The following is a 6,243-nucleotide window of genomic DNA, read 5'->3' on the forward strand; positions in this document are numbered from 1 at the left end:
TCCCTACAGAGAACATTTCATACTCCAGTATGTTAACTGGGTTTTGTAGCCTCTGTTCTTGGATTTATGGAATGCATGTTCGTAGATGGAGAGGAAAGGAGCTAAACCTGCCATTTAAAAATGTCTGTCCATTTGCTTTGGAGAAGTACCATTTAAACAGACAACAAGAGTAAAAATGGTTTACTTGTTGCTGTTACTTGTTGTAGTAAATAGATATATGGGCTAGAATTTCAAAACTAGATACTCACAACTTGAAATATGCAGTTAATTCATGGATTCAATGCCTGCTGTGCAGTACAAGTCAGGTATTGGCTGTTGCACACGGTCAGTTACCTACTATTAGTTTCTATATGCATAATTTAGAAATAGACACTAGATTATACCTAATTTTGAAAAATGTAGTCCATATGTTTTATGAGTCCTCTTCTGTTTCTTCTCATTACACCTGCTTGCTCTCAGTGTTCAGCAGAAAATTAGCTGAAAGCAATAAAAGAAGAAGTGGAGACTAGCAATGCAGTTTAAAAAGTCTAAAAAAAGTCTTTAAAAGTTTAAATCTGTCTGTACACCTATGTGTTACCAAGTGGTTGAGAATATAAAGGGTTTCTTTGAGTTGCTATGTTCTCCTTTAAAGCCTTCAATGTTAGCCAGGTGACACATTTTAAAAGTCTGTGGAGCTGATAAGTGCTGGGCGTAGGTAAGTAATTTTAATAGAGATACCTAGTGGGAGGACATGTCCAAACTTAACAATCTTAATAAAGAAACAGAGAATATATAATTATCTTACATGGTAAGGGAATGTGAAGTTTCTGTGTATTCTATCCCTCAATTTAAAAAAAAATCTATTTTTTTTCTTGATAAAGGGCTAGATGTAATGGAAATTGGTCTAAATCAACATGAGAATATATCTGAGTGTTGTATGAACACCAAAGTGTCCAAAATACACAAAAATTCTTTATAAAACGGATGGTGCCTTCTGGAGCACCAATGACTGCAAACGATTTTCTCTGAGTTTATTAAAAGCTTCTGAGAAGCTTTTAATGACAGGTAGTCATTATGAAGCAGCCACAGCAGGAAGTCCTGTGGTGTTATACATCTTATTTGTCAATTATCTTTCTACTTGGAGATCCATACTACCAAAGCTAGGAGGCCAATCACCAAGGCCCCCTTTTGCACTCATGAGGGTGTCCTTAACTCTCTTTCAAAAGGTAGAGAAATCCTAGACAACTTGTAAGCTGAAAAATAGCGACCAGGCTGAACAGTCAGCCAACAGCAACCATATGAGAAGGGAACTAGAGAAGCATTAAGAGCCAGGGATGATAGCATGAGTATCTCTCATTTTTCAGAGGCAGCTAGTCTGCATGCTTTTCCCAGAGATCCTAACCTAGGCTTAGCTATGTGCACAGACCAAGGTAACCTAGACTAAGAACAGAAGATCTTAGAAGTTTTTTCTTAGTTTTTCATGGTGTGAAGGATATGAATACATTACTGGAATAGAGTTTAGGACCCAAGTTCAGTTTTTGCTCAGATACAGATCCATAGTAACTATGAAAAAGCAAGTGGAGGCTCTCAAAACCAGTCATAAAGGCTGTGTTCACTCTTCTCTTGTGTGGTTCATTTTAATACCATTCCCAGCTGTCTTGATAAGGGAACAACTGAAGCGTGCTGTGGCTGTCCTCCCCAAACGTGCATCCCTTTTCTGTGAGTGCCCAGCGGTAGACGAGAGGTTGGTATTTGTGTTAAGTCTAGACCTGATAGAGAGTCGGTGTATGCCTGGACCAGGAAAGGCATCTTACTGTAGATGTGGCCGAAGACATGCCTCTAACAAGTAGTGACACATAACATAAATTGCTTCCTGAACATTATGTAGGTTGATTCTCTTTTACCTCTGTGATAGTCTGCTAATGTGGGCACCTGACTGAGGCTGGGTAAAAGGAATTCCCTCCTTCTCTTTTGGCTTTGAACCTCCTAGGCAAGGTGCCTTTTTTAATCTTCCCTATTCCTTCCTTTTGCTTTGAAGGGAGTTTTTGTTCAGTATCTTCATCAAGGTGTTCCCTTTTCTTTTTTAGGCCTTACAATTTGAATGCCTGACCACCTCAAAACTTGAGTGTGCTGATCTTCAGAACAGCACTGTGAAGTGGGCAGGCCCACCGCTGCCTCAGAGAAAAAGGAGCTGAGGACTGGAGTAGTTCAAGTGACTGCTCAGCAGCTGCACACTGAATCTGTGGCTGAGTAAAGACCCCAGTCCTAAATGCCATAACTTCCCGAAACCGGGTGTACATGGGGTGTGCTTGTGGAGTTGGTGGCAAACTCCAAGCTGGGCCAGATGGTGAGCAGGAGGCCCTGGGTCCGGGCAGGGTTACCAGGTGAGTGGAGAGTCCGTGCTGGTATTCAGGGAGACCCATGAGTGTGGGGTGCCCATGGGATGACTGTGTGAGCGCTGTGTGTCTGCAGCAAGCACCCAGCTGGACCAGCCAGTAGGTCAGGGACCTATGGGGTGGGTAAGGGAGACCAGGATCTGGCCAGGGATGCTGGGGAGGCAGAGGGGCCATGCCAGTGCTCAGGGATCTCTGAATGTGCGTGTGCGTGTGAAGCTGGAGAGCGTGGTGTGTGTGCTGCACCAGTGACCTTCTGCCTCTGCCCGCCCAAGAGGAGGAGGGGACGTGGCTGTGCCTGTGTCTGCTGTGAGCCCTGAACATGGGTGCTGCTGGGGGCAGTGCCTGCTCTGTGGCCCTCTGTGTGACCGGCCATGGCTGTGTCCTCTGCGTGTGTGTGCCCATGTGTGCATCTGTGTGTCTGGGATACCTGCTCAGCTCCACTGCTGGTTGAACCTGCAAAGGGGAAAGCGTTGGCCGCGTCCCTCAGCCTGGGCAGAGGTGCCGGGTCCCTGGACACCAGGCTGGGCCCCAGCAGCCAGGCAGGAGGAGTCCCCAAGTCTGGAGCTGCTGGAGGTGGCAGCCACTTGCAACAGCTCTTAACATTATGCCTTTGTATCACCGTGTTATCTGGGTACTTCCTAAAACTAACAAATTTTTTTTTCCTCATACTGTCCTTTAAAGTTACAAAGGTGTTATGCTTATGGAGACATGGACCACAGTGATTAAGAGCAGTATTTTCAGTGACTGGTCCTTTTAGGTTCCTCCACTTAAAGAAAAAAAAAGATGTCCAGCTTAAATCACTTTCAGTGGGTTTGAGTCTTGTCATAATGTTGTAGTTAATAAAGCTAGAGTCCCTCTAGGGCGCATGAGGCTCTTAGTGCCCTGTAAATGAGGAATTCAGAAAAATGAGGGATGAAAAAGTGTTTGACATTTCTGAAATTTTGGCTTGTGACATGGTTAATGTCACACAGCAGATGTAACATGCCACAGAGGCCACAGCTCACCAGCTGAGGTGAGCTAACTGGGCAGAAACCACAAGGAGAGATTATACCCATAGAAACAGTTTATTACAAGAGTGCTGAAGGGCATTGGCTGTGGATAAGCTAGAGAAATTTATGCCGTAGTTTAACCATCGCTTTCCACTCCTGAAGCTGCCAAAAGAGGCATTTCAGCCTTCCCCAGATTACTTTTTCTGCTGCTGTGCTCACGCAAACAGTTGTGCTGGACAAAGGGAGGCGATGGCAGAGGGGCAGGCAAAATAAATATTCCATTTTTAACTTGGATCAGTTTCTCTGCCTAGTTTACCACCTGGAAGCACAAGCTTTTGTGTTGGCACAAGTGAGGAGTTAATATAAAGATGGGAATGAATGGATGAGCAAGGGAATAGGAATGGATCTCTTTATTCAGCTGCATAAAAATGACTGCAGAATTTTGGCATTGTATTTGCTCTGTGGATAAGTAGGAAAATGGATTTCCAAATAGTTCATAGCATAATTCAAGTTGGAAAAAAACCTCTGAAGGTTACCTAGTCCCACCTCCTGTCCAGAGCAAGGCTTGCTTCAATGGTAGTTGAAGCTGCTCAGGGCCTTCCTCAGTGGGGTGCTGAATGTTTCCACAGTGGAGATGACACAACCCCTTTGGGCAGCCCGTTCTGATTCTTAACTCCTTTTTGGAAATAATTTTTTCTTTATGTCCAGTTGGAGTTTATTTTGTTGAAGCTAGTGACAGCTGTCTCTTGTCTTTTTTGCCATGCAGGTCTAAGAAACTGTCTCTGTCTTCTCTATACCTCCTCTTTAAACAGCGAAATAAAAAAAATAAAGTGAAAGAAATAAAGTAGATCCCCCAATAGACTGCTCTTGTGCTGGTTGAACAAGTCCAGCTCCTCTCAGCCTCTATGCCTATGTCCTGTGTTCCAGCCCCCTAACCATCTGAGCAGCTCTCTGCTGTACTCTCTCCAGTTTGACAACATCTCTTGTCTTGGGGAGCCCTGACCCAATCACTGTTTTTCAAATGCAGCTTCCATAGTGCTGAATAAGGGGAAATAATCGACTTTCTTGACCTGCTGGCTAAGCTTTTGCTAATACAGCCTGGTAGGTGGTTAACCTTTGTCACAACAGGGTACATTGCTGACTCATGTTCAACTTATGGGCCATCAAGATAGCTTTCTCGATGGCCCATTTCAGCAAAGCTGTTTTCTAGTCCTGCCTGTACTGCTGCATGGAGTTTCTCATCTTACCTTGTAGATCACTAGCATGTGATTGTGTGAGATGAAATAGCAAAGTGATTCAGAAAACTTCAAAACAAGCCCACGTTGAAACTATTTCTTAGAATGGTGTCTTAGCCTTTTTGGGTCCTCAACAGTTTGCTGTCTTTACGTACCTCCCACTCAGTCTGCTAAGGTTCACCTTCCCACTCTTTCTTTCTACCCATCCATGGTACTTCTCTTCAGAAGTTAAGAGTAAACACAGTTAACAGCAAAACATTTAAGAATTGAGACTATAGATGAAAAAGGAAGAGGATAAGAATGCAGAAATATGTGATACTTAGTTTTGCAATGATTAGGACTGTGGCACAGATAGTAGATTGTATAAACAAACAAAACAGAGACGATGAAACTAGCATGTGTTACGAACATTAGGAATAGTGTTATCATGTCAGATAAAGCTCCCGTAGAAGTACATCTTGTTCCCTTTGTAATGATTTTCCATTTGAAATTACTCTGCATGAAACTGTGTTTAATCGTTACAAGTGTGACTATCCCTATACTGTTCAAATGCCTTCTCCTACTTCACTTTATTTCTTATCAGGAACAGCACTCCAAACAGTTGTCTCAGTATTCATATCAAAGCAGACAAAATTCAGACCTCTAAAGGACTGAATTGCCTTATGCATTTTTGTTCGTCGAAAAGAACAAAAAACATACTGTCAAGTGCGCTAGGTGTATTTGTAGTGCCTTGCCCATTGCAAGGAAATTTTTCTACTCTAATGTTCTGCTTTGCTCGTTCTTTCCTACATTGTTATAATTGAATTCATAAAAGAGTTCTTTATTTTTTTTGTCTTATAAATGGAAAGTTCTTCAGGAACAGAGCAAGAATATGTGCACAGAAATCACTGAAGAGCCACCTCTATTGGAAAAAAACCTCTTACTTTCAATAGTGAAGTAAGTTTTTTTTTTTAAAGTATGATAGAATAGAAGCCATAGAATAACTTTGGTTGGAAAAGACCTTTAAGATCATTGAGTCCAACCTTTAACCTAACCCTGACATCCCACCACGAAACCATGGCCCTAAGCACCTCATCTATCCTTCTTTGAAATACATCAAGGGATTAGGACTCTACCACCTCCCTGGGCAGCCCATTCCAGAGCCTGACAACCCTTTCGGTGAAAAAGTTTTTCCTAATATCTGGCCTAAACCTGCCCTGGTGCAGCTTCAAACCATTCCCCCTCGTCCTATCATCTGTTACCAGGGAGAAGAGACCGACCCCCACCTCCCTACAGCCTCCTTTCAGGTAGTTGTAGAGGGCGATCAGGTCTCCCCTCAGCCTCCTCTTCTCCAGACTAAACAACCTCAGCTCCCTCAGCCGCTCCTCATATGACTTGTGTTCCAGACCCCTCACCAGCTTGGTTGCTCTCCTCTGGACATGTTCCAGCAACGCAACATCTTTCTTGTAGTGAGGGGCCCAAAACTGAACACAGTATTCAAGGTGCAGCCTCACCAGCACCGAGTACAGGGGCACGATCACTTCCCTGGTCACACTATTCCTGATACAGGCCAGGATGCCATTGGCCTTCTTGGCCACCTGGGCACACTGCTGGCTCATATTCAGCCGGCTGTCAACCAGCACCCCCAGGTCTTTTTCCACCAGG

Source organism: Egretta garzetta, unplaced genomic scaffold, assembly GCF_000687185.1.
Source record: "Egretta garzetta isolate BGI_Z169 unplaced genomic scaffold, ASM68718v1 scaffold354, whole genome shotgun sequence".
Classification (NCBI taxonomy): domain Eukaryota; kingdom Metazoa; phylum Chordata; class Aves; order Pelecaniformes; family Ardeidae; genus Egretta; species Egretta garzetta.